Genomic DNA, 20265 nt, shown 5'->3' with positions numbered 1-20265 from the left:
CCCCCCACGTGGCCGGCCGCCCGGGGCCCCACGTGGAAGGGGCGGAGGAGGAAGGAGAGCAGAGGGGAGGGCCGGACTCCCGGCCGCCGCGGCGGGACCCCCGCCCCCGCCGCCGAGGCCCCAGGGCTTCGCCAGGGCCTCCCGGGCGGGGCCGGGCCGGGGAGTGCCCGCCGCGCCCGGCCCCCTCGCCCTCCCGCCGCGCCTGTGTGCACTTTCGCGGAGCCACTAATCCCCCGAGAGAGCCGATTTGTAGTGAGGAGTATCTGTAGGGGGCGAGGCCGGCCCATGTGGGGTTGTGTCATTGGTTTGCAAAGAGAGACCCCGCCTTTGCCCAAAAAAAAAAAAAAAAAAAAAAAGAAAAGAAAAAAAAAAAAAGGAGCGAGGAGTGAGCGAGCGGCGACCCTCACCTCGCCTCCCGCCTCGCTCCTGCGCAGCCGGCGGGCACCGGGAGACGCGGCCGGCGCCGCTTCTTTCCCTTTCCCTTTCTCTCCGTTTTCCGCCTCCTTCCCGGGAGGAGAAAACAAATAAAGAAGAGCAAATAGCCGGGAGGCGCTCGGCATCCAGGACGCTCCCTCCCCCGATCCAAGTTGGAATTAGCATCCTCTTGGGGGTGAGCGCGGCGCGGGGCGAGCGCGGGCCGGGGACCCCCAGCGCAGCCCCCTCCCGGCGAGCGGGCGCGGGGCTGGGACTGGGGTGGGGAGCATCGGGAGCCGGGTGGGCGGAGGAAGGGGGTGGGGTGGGTGGGGAAGTAGGAAGAGGCTCGGCGGCGAGGGGAGGAGGAGGAAGGGAAGGGGAGGGGTAGGGTGGGGAGGGGAGGGGAGGGGAGAGACAGGGAAGGGAGGGGAGGGAAGGGCGGGAGGGGGAGGGGCGGGGAGCTGGAGAGATTAAGTTTTTGTGTGTGTGTCCCTGTGTGCGTGTGTCATTTTAAGGTGGCCCGGGAGCGGCCCAGAGAAGCCGGCGGCGGCCCGAGGAGCGAGGGACCGAGCCGGGAGCCATGCCGCGCTGAGGGGGGGGGCCGCACAGCCGCCGCCACCGCCACCGCCGCCGGGTGGGGTGGGAGGGGCGGGAGCCGCCGCCACCGCCGCCGCCGCCGCCTCCCGGGTGGGCGCCCTTCGCCGTGGACGCCGGCGGCCCGGGACGAGGTAAGCGGGGCCCCGGGGGAGGGCTGGGACCGCTGCCGCCCCCGCCTCACCTGCGGCCGCGGGCTGGGGGCGCCGCGCCCGCGCCTCACTGCGCCACTGGGGGGTGGGGGGGAGGAGGAGGAGGAGGGCGAAGGACACGGAGCCGGCATCCGAGGACATCTTTGGTCTGCGCCCCCGTGTCCCCGCTCGGCGCCCGGGGGTGGGAGCCGGCCTGGAGGTCCCTGCCTGCCGCCCCCCGCCGCCGATCGCGCCCGCCGGCTGCCGTTTGCGCCAGGATTTTTGTTGTTGTGATGAGAGTTGATGAATGCGAAGTAGGCGGTCACCTTCCTTCCCATCAGGATTGGGAAAAAAAAAAAAGAAAAAAGAAATCCCGAGCGCGGCGGCGTCCGGAGGGCAGCGGCGGCGGCGGCGGCGTCTCGGCGACGGTTTCCTAGGCGCCCCCGGCTCCTGCTCCCCGAGGCCGGTGGGTGCGCGCGCGGGGGCCGCCCGCGACCCAGGCCGAGCGCGCGGCGCGCCGCGGGGACAATACGGCCGGATCCCCCGGGACCGGGAGTCCGAGCGCGCGGGGCCTTACGCTTTGCGGGGCGGGGGCGGGCGGTAGAGCGGGGGTCCGCGGGGAAACCGGGGCGCGCGCGGCTCGGGGCCCCCAGGGGAGCGGCCCCTGCTGGCCGGGGATCCCGCGCGGCGCCCCGGGAGCGCAAGTGAAAGAAGGGAAAGGAGGCGAAGTGGAACCCTTTTGTTTTGCCGGCCCCGCATTGTTGGCTCCTCCGGGCAGCCGGGCCACATCTGCCGCCGCCGCCGCCGCCGCCGCCGCCACTGCCGCGCCGGGCTCGGCCCGCCAAAGTCGCAGCGGGGCGGGGGCTCGGGGCTGGCCGGGCGGCGGGCGCGGGCGGGGGCCGAGCGGGCCGGGCATTTCCTCTGCCAGTCCGCGCTCCCGCGGGCACCACTTCCTCCTCGCCCGCCGCCGCCGCCGCCTGCTGCGAGCCCGGTCCGCCCGCCTCCCCCTCCCGGGCTGCACTTTTCGGGTGGGGCGAACCAAAAGGAAAAAGTTTCGCAGGAGGGGCTGGCGAGGGCGCGCCCCGGGCGGCGGGGACCGGGTGCTGCGCAGCGACTGCCGGGCCGCCGCGGTCGCCTCTTCCTCCTCGTCCTCGGCGGCGCAGGACTGACCCGCGCGGCCGAGGGGAAGCGCCTTTCTTTCTCTCCCTCCCGCTCTGCCCAGCGCTCCGGGGCAAGTTGGGCAGAGGCGCGCAGGAGCCGGGGCGCGCCTGGGCCTTTCTCCAGCGGGAGGCCGGGTGGCGTAGCTGGTTGCCCGCAGCCCACGCAGCGTCCTGGTGCTCGGAGGCCGCGGGCCCCGGAGCTCGGCTCGGTCACCGCCGGCCGCGGCGAGACGCACACGCGCGCACACACACCCTCCGTTGGCTCGGCCGCGGCGGATGGTCACGGACACGAAGTGTGCGTGTGCGCGCGAGTGTGTGGGGTGCCCCCTTCTCCCGACCCCGAGTACTTTTTCCGGAGGCAGCCCCAAGCGGCAGTTGGCTCCAGGGGTCCCCATGTTTAGTGTTTTGCAGGGGAAAGGAGGAATTTTTCGTAGAAATCCCCGCTCGCTCTGCGTCCTTGGGGTGGAGGCTGCTGGCAGTGGCCTACGTCGTCAGGCCGGGCTCACTTGCCCTCTCCAGGGTAAACAGATCTTTCTGGATTTTTTCCCACCTTTTTTCTTTAAAGATTGGAGATCAGGTTAAGTTCTTAGAGAGTCAGATGTGAGTGGCTTGAAGGGTAGACGAGAGAATTGTATTCTATAAATATGCATTGGGAATTTAAAATGCTAAGTGCCTTATTTGCAATTCTGTCGGATATTCTAGAGACTGGTATATTTTTATCTGACATGGATAATTTGGAGGGGACGTATATTTTGGTTAGTTTACAAAGTGATTCTGCCTCCCGACTTTGGCGAAATAGATTAGACTCTTACTACTCTTTGAAAGAAGATTCTCTACTAAGTGCTTGGGTTCAAAGACAAGTTTAAAAATTACCTCGTGTTCAGTCCCTAAGACTGCTGTTCTTTCTGCCTCTAGGGCTCCCAGAGTAGAACTAGTTAGTTTTCGTGTACTTTGGAGAATTCCTCTGTTTTGAAAAAATTTTTTTAAATAAATCCTTTACATTTTGAAGTAATGGTACTTTAAAGGATCTCGTGTCTATAATCATTCGATTTCAAAGAGTACTTCTTACAGCAATTATAAAGTGATATTCAAAATGCTAATTAAACACTTTAAGTCAGAGCGGCTTTAATATTGAAACATTTCTTTCTTTCTTTTTTTTTTTTTTTTAAAGTAATGGGGGGGACTATGTTCTAGAGTTGAAACACCAAAAATGCTTTTGTCTGCCATCAGATTCCTGAACTGCTGTGACACTCTCCTGTAAAAAAAAAACAACAACAACAAAAAACAAACAACAACAACAAAAAACCCTGGTGCCCTTTTTATTGCCCCCAAAAGAAAAGTTAATGAGGTGGTAGGTTTCAGGCAAAAAAGCAGGCCCTCTTTCTTGCAAAATATGCTTACAGTTGCCATTGAAGTTGTATGTTAGCCGTGAATGCACTTGCCTTTAATGAAGCCAGTTTAATCGTTCACACTTGATCAAGTATAACAGGACCAAACAAAGGAAATAAGCCAGCATATTTCGGTAGAGCGTTGAGGGGTTTAGTGTAAGTGTTGATGTCGGGTCACCCCCTCCCCCCACTCTGCCCCCAGTACGAGGGAGTGAGGGTTGAAGGCAAAGGGAATTTATGGCACTGATTGGTTTTCTGTGCCCCCGGGGTAGGGGACCCCAGTTTGTCCCTGTAGAAAGCAGTTATTAGAGGGAATTTTAAAATCTTGGCCTTGGAGCTTGTTTTGAACCTGACAAGGTGCTTTTTTTGTTTAATCCCATTTCCTGTTTGGGAAGATACAGCTAAGGGGGAGTAGGACGTCTCCCTTGTTTCTAAGTGTACCTTAATAAGGCTGAGTGGAGGGGTGGGTGGCTGTGTAGTTGAGCTCCAAGCCCTGTGTTATTTACGACTTCACTTGGGATCTTTTGAAATTGGCCCTTGAATGGGTGTTTTCCTGGGGGAGGGGCAGGGTGAATTACCTTTTCTCAACCGTGATTTTTAAAAATACCTCTTTGTCCCTAAAATGTATTTCTTTGCTAGGCACAAGTTGCAGCTTATGTCTGGGACTTAGTCATCAACTCAAGGAAGAAATATTTGCCAAGTGTCTTCTTCAGGTTGAGAAAGTAAAAAAGTCTGGCTGCTTAAAAACATTGCGCTCGTTGTAAAAATACACCAGTGACATACTTTGTGAGACATTTTGGCCTTTTAAGACTCAGGGCACACCTGTTCCTGTCCCTGCAGAGTTTGCTTTCCTTGGCATTGTTAATCTGGTCGTGTACACAAGATGAAACAGGAAAACTTGGCTATCTGTATAATTATTAACCAGCCAATCAGTTGCCCTTTCAGGGAATAATCAATAACTTTACTCTTGACTTTTCAAACTCTGAAAAGAAACTGTATTTTTAAGTCTGAAAAGTGTTTTGAAGAGAGATGAAACCAACAGCCACCACCACAACAAACAAAACTACAAAATCAACCTGCAACTCTTGCAGTGTCCTGAGTAGCCAGCTACAAGGTCAATACGTGATGAGTAAAGAAAATAGGTACCGAACAAGCAGTGCTCTGGGTTGGAAAAGGATATTGTTGCCAACTGTTTAAATACTAAAGCAAAGGGAGCTCCGCATGGCTCACACCATTTGAAATCCTTGAGATTCACTGATTAAAAACAAAAAGAGCCTCCATCTCGGGAAGAGCCCCTCCTTGAGATCCAGCCTCCCAATGCCATTTGCTCACAGTCCTTTTCCGTCGCGAATCACCCCCCTTTGCATTTAATGCTTTTCCCTAAATGGAAAAAAGTTAAAGAGTTTATAGCAACGGTGGAATGGCCACCCCAGTTGTCATTTTTTTACCACTGTCATTTCAGTACAGAAGGACTGTCGTCATAACGTATGTGAGCGCCGCCTGGGTCCCTCTGCATCATCTTTGTGTCAGTGACAAGCAGTGGGCTAAGTGTCCCAAGTCCCTGGTACAGGCCACAAATGATAGATACAGGTGTATATATTCATAAAATACACGATCAGAAAAGGAAATGTGTCTGTTGGGCAGGGCACGACCCAGGCACTGTTTCCACTGTCTGGCTGATCGTTCCATTACAGAGGCTGGAACCCATTTCTGTAGTAATTAAAACGTGGGAGTGCAGTTTGAGCCTTGGAAGAGCGGTACAAGTGTTTAACAGAAGTGACACCTTATAGTGAAATATCGGGGGGCCTTACTCCTTCAAGATCTTCCTGTGACGCTGAGGCATGCTCCTGTGGACTATGATGACTTCTAGCAGGCACATGGAAATGCTGGAATGGATACGCTCCGAGGCTGTGCTGCCTGGGCAGATATCAGTTTTCTCCCTTACAGCTGGTGAGCATGTCCTAATTCACACCGCTGAAGTTAAAGCCACAGCACCCCGGGAAAGGACGGAGGGTGCAAGCAAGGCTTCTCCCCACGTACAATCTTTGGAAGTTAATTTTTTTTTTCAAGTCTGTGTTTGATGGAATATATATCAAAGACGAATGACAGGGGTGTGTGTGTGTGTGTGTTTTAAATCCTATCTCTGGATTTGGAAAATTATACTTAATAATTGCTAAAACCTTCAGAACCATGTTCAAGGTGTTCAGTGGTTTCTTTTGATCATGATTTAATGGATGGTATCCAGAAGCCATCAATGTGACTCGAATGATACTCACAAATTAATGTTTGGGCAGAATCTGTAGTTTGCTTTTAGCTATCATTATTGATGTTTAAAGCCTGAGTTTATGGCTGCACTTGGGCATTCAGGACTTCCCCAGTGAAAAGAAGGACTTTGCACATTGTGCAAAAAAAGGGGGGGGGATTCACAAATGAATACAGAATGTACAATAGGGAGAGAGCTAGGCCATTGTTCGTGTGGAATGTTGACCATGGAAGCCAAGGGGCACTTTGGGCCTTCATTCTTCCAACTGCCCGAGAATACAGAAACTTCAGGAGCGGCCAGCAGGATGGGAACCAGAGAGGCACAGTCATCTGTCTTTGCCTGGCATGGAAATCTGGGCCGCTGGTTTACTCCCTTTGCGGAGTTTTCTTAGAAGATGGTCTTTTCTGGACTGCTGGGGAACTTTGTGCTCTCTTCTCCGTGATCTTTGTGTGTGTGTGTCAAGATTGTAAAAGCAGATAGAAGCGTTCTTCAAAGCAGAGTGTGGAAAAACAAACTTTTTCTCCCTTGAGCGCAATTTTTGAGGAATCCTTTTCACCCCTTAACCAGAAATTGAGACGTTGTAAGTGGCAGGAAGCTGTTGTGTTTATTTTTTTATTACTCCTCGCGCTGAAGTCATTTTTACGCTATTTGTAGTGTTTGGAAAGTACAGCTAAAGTGAGTGAGTGTTGGGTCTGTGTGTTTGCCTGTACAGCTGCTGCCATTTCTGAGAACGCCCCTCTGTATTGTATCTTCCCTCCCCATTCACAAAGGTCTCCTGCTTCCATGTGGGAGCTGGGGTTGCAGAAGGGAGCCAAATCTGTAGTTGAAATGGCAGGCATTATCCTGTGCCCTTTCTCTGTGTCCCCTCCCCCACGGGGAATCCGTGTAGACATTGACCACCGCTGGGGGCTGATGCCTGTTCTGATTTTATCAAGGTATATACTTGGTTAGAACTTAGGGGCCAGCTGACCTTCCCATGTGTATCTTAGCCTGTCCCTCCTTGAGTGAATGCTTGACAGATGAGCTACCTGAACTGTTTCGGTAACTGAATTTAACAGATGGTTGCCTCAAGTTGGCTTCATGTTCACCAACATTCTGATACAACGGTTGGGTCCTTATTCATGGGGCAAGTGATGGCTTTTGACTTTATGGAGAACTGTGACTTCTATCCTAGATAGTAACAGAGCCATTATTTCTCCCGGTGGTGTTTAGAGGACGTTAATCCTCACTAGCTGCTGTTGTCTGAACTTGGTGGGCAGGTCTTTGGTGGTGGTTTTCTGGAGGTCCAGAGAAGTCTGGGGGTGGGGAGTGGAGGTGGGGGAGGGCAGTGCTCTTCATCCTTGTAGTTCTTAAAATCTTCCCCATTTGTAAAATGCAAAAACAAACAAACAAAAAACCCAAACACACACACACACACACACACACACACACACATCCTTCGTGTTGTTGCTTTAACTCCCTTCAAAAGCGATCTATATTGATCAGCAGAAATGTGCTTTTTGCAGTAACACAAATCCTTACTTATGACTTGAAAGACAACTGTTACTGGCCTGAAGATTGATTGGAGATGGTGGCAATATTTCTGTCCCTCATCCCAGCTTACGTTGTGGCAGGGACTTGGAGGGGACTTTTTAGAAGATGTGGAACATAGATGGCGGGCCAGTGGATCTTCCTGCAGCGTGGGGGCTAGCCAAGGGGTTGTAAACTCGCTGCTGTGCTCCAGCCGTGCCGAAGTCTGGCCTCCAGCAATCTGTCCGAGCCCAGGACAAACAAAAACTTCATTATGGAGTCAAGGAATCCCAGGAAGTTTCTTTGGAAGGAACCCTAGACCAAGACCACAGAGGTCAACTCCTCTGGCCTAGTGGGATTTCCCCCCACCAAGTATGGCAATTTAAAAAGCCTACTTAATTGTTAAGGCCTAGCAAACAGCCAGTTGATTGGTGTCAATGACCCAAATCAACCTGGAAGTGGTAGTATTGTACCTGCCCCAGGATTGGGGGGGTGGGGGGGGAGGGAGGAAGAGCCCGTGAAGTTCCTTGGCTGCAGGGGGCGTGAGGCCAGGAAGGGTTTGTGCACCTTTCCTGTTGAATGAACTCTGCCTGGGACTTTATTCTTTTTTGATGGATGGCTTTAGTGGGGGAGGCCTAGAAGCACAGACACAGTTCAATCACAGTCAGTGTGCGTTCAGGTGGGCGTTGGGGGCGGGGTAGGGGTAGTGCCCAGATGCTCATGTGGATGGTGGGGAGCCCAGTGAGCCAGCAGGGAGGGTTTGGGGGGGGGTGGTTCTTAACACCCTTGCCTGGAATGGTTGAGGGGACTGGGAGTGTTCTGCACGGTGGGGGTGGAGGTGGGGGTGGGGGGTGGGGAGGACAGCCTCCCTTGTTCACATGGGCTTGCTTTGCTGGGAGGGTTGGAGTCCTGGTGATGCTAGGGAAGCCTTGCCGCAGAAGCTGCCAGGCCCGGCGGGCTGCATGGGCCGAGCTTGGCTGACCACTGCGTGCAGTTTTGGGGATAGGTGGGGCAAGGCTTTCCAAGCACCGGAGACCACGAGGGCAGCCTTCACCTGGGGGGTACTTGCCCTAATGAACTGGGTGGGCTTGGGGAGGGATGCTGCATTTTCTTCCCGGTGGGGGTGACAAGTATTTGTCAAGTTTTCTTCTGTGCCTTCTCCAGACGTGGAACTGTGGTGTGCACCGCTGGTCGATTGCGCCATCCGCCCATCAGGGACTGGATGGAGCGGGAGGCCCAGCGTGGATGCCAAGTGGGAAGGACGTGTCTATCCAGGAGCACTCAGGGACGTACCTTCTCTTTCTCAGCGTTTTCTGGTTATGTGCTAGAAGTCACTCCAGGAGGGCAATGAATAAAGAGTGCGTTTTGCTGCACAGATATCAGTATGCACATATAAGTGCCTACAAGTAAAATCTCAGAATGTTTTTGATCTTAAAAACATTTCACAGTCATTAATCTTCACGACGCTCCTGCGGGCCAGGTAAACAGAACCATTCCTATTTTACGCGACGGAGGAACAGTGACTCGCCTCCCCCAACTCGTAAAGAGGCTGGCGTCGGTCTCTCGCCGTAGCGCGCGGGTTTGGGGGCCCCGGGAACCCCGACGATCCGTCCAGACTGACCGCCGGGCGACTTCCGGTCTCCTGCTTGACCTTCGGAGGCGGAGGCCGGGAGGGCGAAGTGGGGCCCCGGCCAAGGCCGGCCGCCGAACCTGGCCGCGCTCTACCTGGAGGGGGCGGGGCCTGGCCGCGCCTCCCCGCGGGCGCGCGGACGGCCGGGGTGCCCTGTCCTGCCGGCGTCTGCGGGTCCGGGGTGCCAGGACCTCCAGACCTGGGGCCCGCGGGCCTGCGGGCTCCCGGCGGGGGGCACCTGAGGCTCCGCCCCCCCGCCGGCCCGCGTCCGCGTCGGTCCCTCCCCTCCCCCTCGGGGGGCTCGCATACCTGTCCTCTCCCCGCCCCCCCACCTTGACGCCGCCGGAAGCACCCCTCCCCAGGCTCTGGTCTTTTCACTTGTAAATGGCAGCCGTTTCCCGCTTGGGGGAAGTGATCCAGAGGTGCTAGAAATGGCCCCTGCCACCCCCCCCCCCCCCCCCCCCGGTGCCCACTTCCTCCTTCCTCCCCCCAGCTCCCCGGCCATTGTGCGGGGCTCGACCCCGGGCGGCGGGGGTCCGGCACACCCGCCGGGTTGGCCGCGCCCCTCCAGGTCCCGGGGCTGGACGGGGAGAGAGCCACGAGACCCCGCGGGACCCGGAGGGGGGGCCCCGAACCCGCGCCCGAGGCCCGGAGCTGAACCAGAAACCTCGCTGGACCCCGTGCCGGAGCCACCCCACCCCCCAGTGATCGCGGATGGAGCAGACGGTAAACGGCCGCATCCTCACGACGTGGCCGGCTTGGCCTCCCGTCCCCAGGGCGGTGCGGGGGCCGCCGCTTCCCTTGCCCCCGTCCACAGCCTGGGTGTTCTCGGGCTAGCGACGGCGCGGTCGTGGGTGCGCCTGGAAGCTGCGAGGGCTCCCCGGGCCTTCCTCACCGTCCACCTCCAGAACCGGCGACCTCACGCCGATTCACTCTCCGCGGCTCTTCCCCAACGCGGGCGGCCTGGCGGGCCGGCGAGCGTAGAGTCGTGACCATCGGGGGCTTTGCCGCGTTGCGCCCGTCTTCTCCTTGGCGGAGGAATTTCTGTGTGTTTTTCTCTCGCTGTCGTTGCGGTCTTAATTTGATACCCCGATCCACCCAGGCCTTTTAGGTAGTACTCGTGTTTTGGTTAAGGTAACAGAATAACTACCATGTTTTGAGCGATTACTTAGTATCTTTGCCAGCCCCTCCCTTGGTCCATGTTGCACTTGATTTTCACGGTGAGGTGGGGTGGTGGCGGGGCGAGGTCGGGTGGTGGCGGGCCCAGGAAGCGCTGGGGTGATTTGCCCATCCCCCCCCCCCCACCCCAAGTAGCAGAGCTGGGATTTGAACCAGTCCGTTGGCAGTGGGGTTCGAGCCGGATTCCCTGGCAGAGGAGGAGCCCTGCCTACCGTTTGAGCCTCACGGGTCACCCTGAGAGCAGAGGGGAGGTGAAAATTCCAGGCTTACCCCAAAAATGTGGCATGTTCTCCCCGGGATTCAAATGGCTTCTCAGAAACCATCCTCTTTCTCCAGGGTTGACTTCCAGATCACATGGGGCTATGGAAAATCTGGCTTGTTTTCATTTCCGTCTGTGATCACTGATCTTTTGTTAGGATCTCACGATCTAATGCCAAGGAGGAATTTCTAGATGGTTTCCTGGACCAGGCCTGTTTTAAATTCCCTACACTCTTCTGGGTTAATGAACAGCATGGCTCCTGTTGAAAAGCCTCAGGCAGGCCCCAGCAGACAGGGGCTCCCGTTGGATGCGTGGGGAGAGGTCCGTCCCTCTGGATCACAGACTCTCTGCCCAGGCGGAGGACAGACCTCCGGAAGGACCTCAAGAGCCAGGCACAGTTCTGCTGCTCTAGCCACGTTCTTTCAGTTACCCTCATACCCTCTTCGAGGTAGCGGTGATGGTGGTCGCTGTCTTACCAGTGAAGAAACAGAGGGTCGGGAAGGTTAAGTAACTAAGGCAACCGGAAGTTTAGTTAGTTGCCAGTCCATCTAGAGTTGGTCTTTCTGATGGATTGAGACTTTCAGGTTTTGATTGGGATTTGGGTACAGTTGGGGATGGCTTTGCCACGCTAGCCAAATTAGACCCCTCCTGTGCTCTTGACCTCATTTTCCCCTTTGCTTCCATCTGAGTGTCTGATGTAACCACCCTCTCCCCCTCCAACACACACACACACACACACACACACACACACACACAGGGATTATGTGGGTAGCTTTCACAGTGCTCAGGGTTTTTTGTGTGTGTGTGTGTGGTAACATTGGATTTGGTGGCCAGGTATCACTTTATCAGACTCAAATTTCCAAGTTTGTGGGCTAGGGTAGTGATCTTATTTTTCTTTTTAAGACTGGCCCCTCTTCTTCCTGGTGTGTGCTCCTTTCTAAGGGAGGGGCTGGAGGTGGGTGGGATATCCCCTTCCCTCACTCTGGCTGCTGCTCTCTTCACCACGATTCATTATGCACTCCTTACAATAGGAGTTGATTCCTATGTTCGACACGGGGGAATCTGGGAAAAGAGACCGGGAATGTGGGGAGGATTTCACCTAATTGGAATGGGCTGTTTGCACCATTCCTGTAAAAACCGGCCAGAAACTTGATTCTGCTGGGTAAACCTCCTTTGGGTTGCTGCCCTGCGTTTGTGTTGGCCTTAGAAAGGAATTTGAATTCATCCTCCTGAACAAAAGGAGCAGCTTTCTTTTCAGAGAGTCGATCAGAGAATTGAAAGGGAAAGGCACAAGGCTGGGTGTGTCCCGAGATCTGGAGAGGAGCCTGCTTGGGTGATTAACTCACCTGAAAGGCACCCAGAGCAGGTGACGCGAGAGCCCTGACCTTGGCTTCCTTTAGGGAAAGGTCCCCACGAGGTGGAGATTTTCCTGAAAAACAGGCTTTCCTTTACTTACAAGATTCCCTTCCTGCCCTGCAGTGCTGCTGTTCCTTTCGTGAACACGTGTGTGCTTGGGAGTTCCCTGATGTCTTTGCTGGTGCCCCAAGGCCGCAGTGGGGCGTGCGGGTGGTCGGGGGGCTCGGCGTACATACACCCCCTCTCATTCGGCCTTTGGATGGCTGAGGGACGGGGGAAGGGGAGAGGGGTGAGCCCCGGTGTGCTGGCTCAGCTCCAGCTTAGGTAATGGTGTGTATTCTCTCTCTTTGAAGTCCCCTGTGCGGTTTGCAAACTGCAGATCTCCATTGTGCTCCCCTGCCTGCAGAAGACTGGTGTGTGGTAGGCTCCTGTGGGGCAGAAGAAGAGAGAAGCTTCCTCCCGGCCCATGCTGCCTGGAGAGTGGGTCTTAAGGCATCTGTGCACAGACACGCGGGGACGTCCCTCGGATCTGTCAGCCTTTGCTTGCAAGGTTTTTGATGGGAGCCAGGGGTCGCAGGTGGCCTCAGAACCGGCCTTTGGATCTGTGGTGTAGAAGGTCTGTGTCCCCTGTCCTGTTCTGCCAGGGATCCCTGGCTCTGCAGAAAGGCCCCTCCAGCAGGACAAGAGGAGGGGCGATCTGATGAGTGCCGGCCCCCCCCCGCCGCCTGCCCGTATTGGTGCCCTGGTGAGCACACCCCGAGTTTCTGAGACCCGATTTTTCTCCGCCTCGGCCTCTCCGCAGACTTCTGTTTATTGTTCTGTTCCTCCAAGATGCTCATTGCTCCTCAGTCAGGGCTGCGGATTTTTATTTTTTTTAAACACACATCCTTTCTTCTCATTTCTCCACTAAGCCTGGGATTAAGAATGTGGCTTCAACTGACAAAAGCCAGGAGATTTCAGAGTTAAAGTTGGAATTCTATCTGTAATGATGTCTTCCTGAGTATTTAAGGGGGACTTTGAACCGTGGGTAATTTTTTTTCCCTTCCGAAACTGGCCAGATGTGCTCCAAGGAGTGGGCAGAGAAAGCAGTTCCACAGGATGTGAGTTTTCTTTGTGATAATTGTGAGCTTTGCCTTATTTGAGGCCCCTGTGTTCCGGGGGCACGGAGGGAGAGGCTTGTGACTGGCCGTTGTTTGGGTCACGTTCGTAGTGTGTGTGTCGCATAGGCCTGAGACCTTCGAGGTCCCCCGCAACCCCTCCCCCAGCTCAGCAAAACCACTTGAAACGCACTTTGCAAGTATAACTCTCGTTCTTGAAGATGTTTCACCCCAAGGGAGATTAAAAAGTTGGGTTTTGTTTTGGTTTTTGTAATTCCTTTCATCATGTGGGGCCGGGGGTGTGCAGGCGGGCGGGGGAGGGGGACGGGGGGGGGGTGGGGGGTGGGCAGGCGGTGACTAGCCTTGTCTGGGTTAGTGGGGAAAGGGGTGGGGCCAGTGCAGGGACCACTTTTTGGCCCTTCCCCATGGCTGGGAGTTTTACATCCTGGTGATTATTGGGCAAGGCTCCAGGGTCAGATCCAAAAGCTTTGCCCTGGGCCATCCCAGCAGCCCACTTTGGAGCACTGGGTGACCTGTGTTCTCTGTGTGTTGACTTTGGCGAGGGAGAGGAGAGGTCCCACGGAGAGACTGTGAATCTCTTCCTTCCCAGACTGACGAGGGGCCCAAGGAAGGCCGCCCTTGGCCTCCCAGACCTTGCAAGAGGCAACCAGATAGATTCCTGCTCACAGATGGAGAAGAGGCATCGGACCGGACAGACTGTTCGAGAAAAGTGTGGCAAAGGAAGTTGGAAAAGTTGCTGGACTGCATTTGGGATTTACTGAGGCCTTGGAGAGGGCTTCCTTTTCTGAATCTAAAATTCGGGTAAGAATTACAAAGTGCTTAGAACACGCCTGACACATTGTAGGCATTTCTACAAAATAAGACAGATCAGCCACTTTTGCTCCCAGCGGGCATGTCCGCATTGGAACAGGTTTCCTTGTGCGTCCCTCACACCATCTGCGTGGAGATCAGAGAGTCTTGACCTCGGCAGCAGAAAGAGGGGTTCCCCTCGGGTGCTGGGGGACAGGAAGAGAAGGCTCCCTGGGCCTTGATTGCGTTGGGCATGCAGGGCGAGGGATGGGGCCTGTTCGTCCCACGTGGTGAGCCAAGTCCTAAGGGAATGGGCCCGGTGTGAACGGGAGGTTTTTTACCCTTTGCACGAAAAGGACGGATGAATGTTAGGGAGGCTGGTGACGGGACCAGGTGAGATTGGCGTGAATAGTGTTCGAGGGTGGGAGATCCGAATCCTGGTGCCGTCGGGAAATCTAGGGAGTACGCGGTGCACAGAGCAGGGGAGGGTGGGTGGCAGCTGGTCAGGTTAGGGAGCAGTCCGTCTGTGGGTTCCTGGGGCCAAAGGGATGACCCCAAAACCATTCAGATTGTCTTTAGACCTGAGTGTTATTCTGGATGCAGTCACTCTGGGAAATGCCCCGGGAAACACTTGCTTTCTGCGTAAGAGCCAATTTCTCTTACCAGAGAAGGAGAGAAGAGTAGTGGTTGTGTGCTGCCTACCTCTGCCTGAGGATGGGCCACACGGGGGCCACCCTCTCCAGCCGCCCTGGACGGGTGGGGCCCACTGGAGAGGCCGCCCAGTGTTTCAGTTCATCACCACTGAACGCTCTGCACCCTCTCTGCTGAGTTAACAGCACCGTGCCAGTGACTTGCCTGGCCACATTCCCGGGGGAGTCTGTGTAGAAGAAGTTACTGGCACTACACCTGCCCCTTCCCCGCAGGCATTTCTCTTCGCATGCTCCCATCTGAGCTCCAGGTCCTGAGCCGGCAGTAGAAGGGCTGGGGTCTCTCCCCGAGAATGGCTTGTTGGGTTTGCCTTTCCAGCACGTGGTGGACACTTGGTCAGTAGCCGCTCTGGGGACGGGCCCAGGTCCAGCCGGGTGACCAGTTGGCTGCCTGAGTTCCCAGCCATCCCCCTGGAATAAGGACGGTTCTTGCTCGTCTCCTCCCAGGGCATTCATTCATTCACTCATTGGGGACTGACTGGGTGCCCGCTAGAGCCAGGCACGCTGTGGGTGTAGACATGTCCTCCCTAGGCGGGGTTGCTGCTCTGAACTCCATGCTGGGCTACGGGCTCGACGGGGAGGGTCCCGTGAGTGTGAAGGGACGAGGGGGGGGCCTGAGACGCTGTTTGGGACGATGTCCTTCCGGGGTCTGTCGAAGACACAGTTTGTTGCCTTCAGGGTGGGCTGGTCGTTTTATGGACTAGCAGTTTCTTCGGGTTCAATTCACGCTATTAAAAAAATCGCACTTGGAAAGCAAGATGATCCTTGATGGGGCACCTGGGTGGCTCGGTAGGTTAAGCATCTGACTTCAGCTCGAGGCATGATCTCAAGATTTGTGGGTTCGAGCCCCATGTTGGGCTCTGAGCGGACAGCTTGGAGCCTAGAGCCTGCTTCAGATTCTCATTCTCTCTCTCTCTCTCTCTCTCTCTCTCTCTCTCTCTCGGTTCCTTCCCAGCTTGTGTTTTCTCTCTCTCTCTCTCTCTCTCTCTCTCTCTCTCTCTTTCTTTATCTCAAAAATAAATAAGTAAACATTAAAAAAGAGAGCAAGCAAGATGATCCTTGAAAATGCCCTTGGGAGGCATCTGCTGCTGGAATGTGAGGGCATCTCAGGGGTCAGGGACCAAAATGGCGTATTTCCACATTTGCAGATCCTAGGGAGCGTGAACGGTAAATAGAGGCTGATGCATGTGAGAAGCGGTCAGTGGGAACAGTGCGGTACCTGGGGTTGTGTGGTGTTAAAGGACGAGGAACTACTTTCCCTTCTGCCTCTGCCCCTTTCAAGCTACCCACCAGGTGTTTTCCCACATCCCTCTGGAACGGAACTTTGGAATTGGTGGATTTCCAGGAACACGGAGAGGTCCTTCGTGCTCCGCACCCCTCGGCCCACCCCTCCTCCAGGCCCCGCCCGGCGAGCGGAGCCCGTGCATTCCGAGCGTGTATGTCGCAGTAAGAAGCTGGCTGTGGGCTTGGTGGTTTTCACATGGGTGATTCTCACGGTCCCCGGGGAGGGACTGTGCCCAGGTGGTTTGAGGGGGTGGCCTCTGGAGCAGGGCGGCTCTGGGGCACCCCTGGCCGGGAGTCAGTCTCCCGGAGCTCCACCCGGCATCCGGTTGGAGAAGCTCCAGGCGGGGCCAGAACATCTGTATTTTTAGCAAACTCCTCCAGGTGGTTCTTAACGCAGCCAGCCCAGAACCTGCCAACTGCACACAAACTGTCTTTCTTGAAAAACACACCACTCCCCAGCACACATCCCTACATTTGAATCTAGTTATTGAACATTTGGCACGACAAATGATGGAAAGATTTTAAATATCTTGAATAACCCCCTCCCCCTCGATCTGAATGAATAGATTTGAAAACGGAAATATGGATTTCTGCCCGACCTAGTCTCTTTCTCTCTCTCTGTCTCTCTCTCTCTTTTTTTTTCAATGGTTTCGGAGGGATTCTCCACCCCCTAGAACAGCGCTAGGCTTTCCTAGGGACACGAGGGAAATTTCGCACGGACCTGTGAGCAGTGGAGCTGCTTCCATATTCCGATGCACTTGACATTGAACTTTCTCTTTGGACCAGTCAGCAGGGTTCCCTGAGGGGGGCCGGGCCATGTCACAACATCCTGGCAACGGGAGAAATTGTTTTTGCAAATTAAATTTTTGTACACTGTCAGCCACTTAGGGAAGCCCCCTTTGGAAATCCGTGCCCCCGCGTCAGGGGCGGGTTCGGTGGAGTTGGTGATTTTCACACTGGCCTGTGCGAGCACGAACGAGGAGGTCGGCACCAGGCACGTCCACCTTGTGCCGGTGAACAGACCATCCCCCGGGGGCTCCTGTGTGTGCCTCCAGCATCCCCCTCATGGTGTTGCCACACACAGATTTGGGGACGACACCTTCTGTTTTGGAAACGCAAGGAAACCCATTCTGTGGCAAAGCCTTTTTATCTTGATCGGTGAATTTATTAATTGGCGGGGCTTCACAGAGGCCGATAGCTTCTGTGTCCGTCCGGCCTGGCAGCTTACCTTTATCCTGTTTATAGAAACACTGTGTCACTAAAAAGTGACAACCCAGGAAGGAGATCGTGAGGAGGCGTGACACTTCTCGCTTGTGGATGTGGAATCGGCAGAGGGGCCACGTGGATGGGCTCGCAGTTCACAAGTGGGGGGAGGGGGGCAGGTCTGGCCTGCCTCTGAATCGACACCTGTAGAGTGGCTGTGTATTCAGACAACCCAATTCTAAGGCTGAGGGTGTGTGTACGCATTTGAAGGCAGGGAGGGGGCGCGGGGAAGTTCACCCCGGTTGAAGAGTCTGGAGCCTTTGGTATCCTGTTTGAAGGTGAACCTCAGAGGGCGTGCGTGGTGTCCTTGGAGGAGTGACTGAAGGGGCCTTCTTTTATTTCTTGATCTGAGGTTGTTCACTGCGGTCTCGGGCAGAAAGGATTTGCCCTTTCTGCTCTGGGTAACTGCTTTCTGGGGGCAGTTTGGGATACCTTTTGAGTTGCATGCAGAGACATCGACTAGGAGAAAAAATTCCAGCCTTTCTCTTAACCGCTACCGGCCCAGTGGCCCACTTCTAGCTGTACGGAGCTACATGGTAAGAGGAATTCTGATTCTGCTTAAATACAGGAAGCGAAAGCCTTTGGGTCCTAGCAGCTTCTTTTTGGGGGCTGCTTTTGGACTTGGGTTAGCCAAGAAACGACTTTATGATTTATGGTGTTTATGAAGACGAGCGTACCTATCTGTTTTCGTGTAGACATCTTAATAGAGATTAAATACAAAATAAAGGAGAATGTGTGAACGAAGATATTCCCATAAGCAATATCGTAGCGTTAGGCAGTGTAATTATGTTTTGTACACTTCCCAATTAAGCAGTTATGCATTACTGGAAAAACCACCTTTAAGAGATTTAGGAAAGCTTTCTAATTCTGTAGATCACATAAAAATAGATGTGTCATATTTTACGCATAGGGTTTGAAATTTTTACGTTCTGTGATAAAGTAACTCTGTTTGGATTGACTTGTGGAAATTGATGCGGTGACGTTGAGATGAATTTGCTTTTTTCTGACAATTGTCTGTTCAACGAGAATCTGCTTCTTCAGCAACTAGAGCTCCTACTATGTGCCAGCCTCCAAGCCAGAGCAAGGAGGGTTTATCTTGAAGTTCAGCAAAACCGTGGTGCCTGTGCGAGAGCTGGAGCAGGCGCCGGGTGCTTCCCGAGACCAGGGGTGGAGGGTGGGTCATTCCCAGGCTGAGGGGTCGGGGACGCCGACCTGCTGGAAGAACCCAGAAGACATTGGCGGCGCTCTCCTGTGACCGAAGGCGGCACAACCTCATAACCTCCAGATGTGCACTTCTGTTCCCAGGACACCCGCCTGCTCCCCTTCCCGGGAGCTCCTTGGAAAGCCACCCACCTCGTGGTGCCTGACTATCTTCGCAGTGACATGGTAGGTGCACAGGGTATCTGTGAGGATTAAGTGACTCAATATATGGCAAGCCTTGACCTATGCCTCGAGGAAGATCTTCAATGCGGGCATTATTATTACTGTTCTTTGTTGTTGTTGTAGAGAGGATGAAGGGTGGGAGTAGGAAGGACTCTGGGTCTGAAGAGGCACAGAGAGGGCCAGAGGGCTGCGGGATCCCCACTGCTGGACGCGGCATTTTAAGGCATGGGCTGTGATGCGTCGGGGGACTGGACCGGCTGTGGCCTCCGTGGGCAGCGTGGGCTCGGGGGGCTGTTAGGGGAGTGCGTGGTGCCTAGACTGCCAGGACCAGGTGCCTGGCGAGTAGTGGGGTGGGAAGGGCAGGGGGATAAGTACAGTACACGGGCCACGTGGCAGCTCAGTCACTGGGGTCTGCTCAAGTACATGGGCCGCATGGTGGGTCAGTCATCCTTGTCACCCACTTACACCAGAGCTGGAGTGTCTGTTTCACTCTGAGCTCCGGGACATGTGCCTGCTGTGTCCCTCCACGGAGAAGCCCAGGTGCCAAGATAGGGCTGAATGGTATTTTGCCTGCGGTCGTAGGGTTTGGGCACCGCTGGGGTCTCAGCGCCTACTGCTGGGGACTTGTTTAGCTGGGTATGGCCTCAGGGGGCGTCACAGGGCTGCCGGCTTGCCCCTTGCACACAGGTCCCACGCTCCCCCAGGATGGCAGCCACAGCCTTTGGCAAGGGGGGACCCAGCCCCACCGGCCATCTCCCTGCAGGGAGCGTGGAAGGGCCGCTGGGAGCTTGTCTGCTCCTGGCTTGAGTGTGGGGTTCAATGAAGGGTCTGTGAGGAGTCTAAGTGGGTTGGGAGGAGATGAGGGCAGGAGCCATCAAGGAACCGTACTTGAGGGCAGTCTCATTTTTCATTTCCTGGCCACTAAACTGCTGAAGGTGACAAGGGTGTTTTCCCTGACCAGACTGTGGGAAGCGCAGCTGAATTTCAGGGACACCGGCCAGTGTGTGCGGTGGGGTCCTTCCTGCCGGTGTCAGTGATGGGGACGGGTGGTCTCCCGGGGGAAGCCGGAGACCGCTCTGGCTGCCGTGGAGCTGAGTTCACCCCACAGGGAGAGTCATGTTTTTATTATTTGTTTTGCCCTTTCGTGGGGGACTCATTAACATTTTTACATAGGTGTCATTTACACACAGGAAAGCCCGCCCTTTCCACCTGCTGTTCCGCAGGTTTTGACAAAAGGTTGTGTGAATAGCACCTGGGCTGCAGAACCCGTTCCCTCCCCGAGGAAAGTTGTCCTGTCTGCCCACCACTGATGCAGTTGCCCCTTTTTGTTGGTAGAAAGGCCAGCCTAGGACATTGGGGGTTTCACGTGGCCCAGGAGGACACTCCAGTCCCAGCAGATAGACGTGCTTGAGTGACACCGCCCGTGCCGTCCCCGGGATGTCTGTGACTTCAGGCAGGGGGCCAGGTTGGGCGAGCTGGAGCGAAGGTCAGTCTCTGTAGTTGGCATCTTGTCCGCCCCACGGAACCCCGGGGTCCCTGAAGGGCCCCTGTTCTCCTCCCCAGAGGGGGCGGTGCCAGGCTCCCATGTGCGGGCCTGGGGGCTTCTCAGGCCCTTGTCCCCAGGCTTCCCGAGGACGCGCACACAACTCTGCCCACCGCCTCCACCCCGTGTCCTGCCTGCCCCTCCTGGCAGGTGCCCGGAGACGGGTGCTTCTCTGCCCACTCTGGCTGCTGGCTCCGGGTCCAGAGGGATTGGGAAGAGTGACCACCCCGTCACTGGCTGTTTCCTCCTTTCTCCTCCTTAGGGGAAGTAGCTGTGGAGCAAGGAGGCAGCGTAC

At 55.5% G+C, this 20265-nt stretch overlaps 1 protein-coding gene across 6 annotated transcripts in view; it reads left to right on the top strand.

The window, feature by feature from the left end:
• Positions 1 to 475: 475 nt before the first annotated feature.
• Positions 476 to 20265, top strand: part of CTBP2 (C-terminal binding protein 2) — a 159503-nt gene continuing 139713 nt past the window's right edge. For 3 of the 6 annotated variants that reach the window (XM_053207100.1, XM_027063345.2, XM_053207101.1), the window contains exons 1-2: positions 476 to 610; positions 930 to 1142. The gene's annotated coding sequence lies outside the window, so the exon portion shown is untranslated. Of the gene's footprint in view, positions 611 to 906; positions 1143 to 1277; positions 1606 to 13352; positions 13803 to 20265 lie in introns of those variants that run through there. The other 3 variants (XM_053207098.1, XM_027063346.2, XM_027063347.2) reach the window with 3 other exon arrangements.

This window comes from Acinonyx jubatus, chromosome D2, assembly GCF_027475565.1.
Source record: "Acinonyx jubatus isolate Ajub_Pintada_27869175 chromosome D2, VMU_Ajub_asm_v1.0, whole genome shotgun sequence".
Taxonomy (NCBI): Eukaryota; Metazoa; Chordata; class Mammalia; order Carnivora; family Felidae; genus Acinonyx; species Acinonyx jubatus.
The sequence above is the reverse complement of the archived record's forward strand: the minus strand, read 5'-3'. Positions and strand labels throughout refer to the sequence as shown.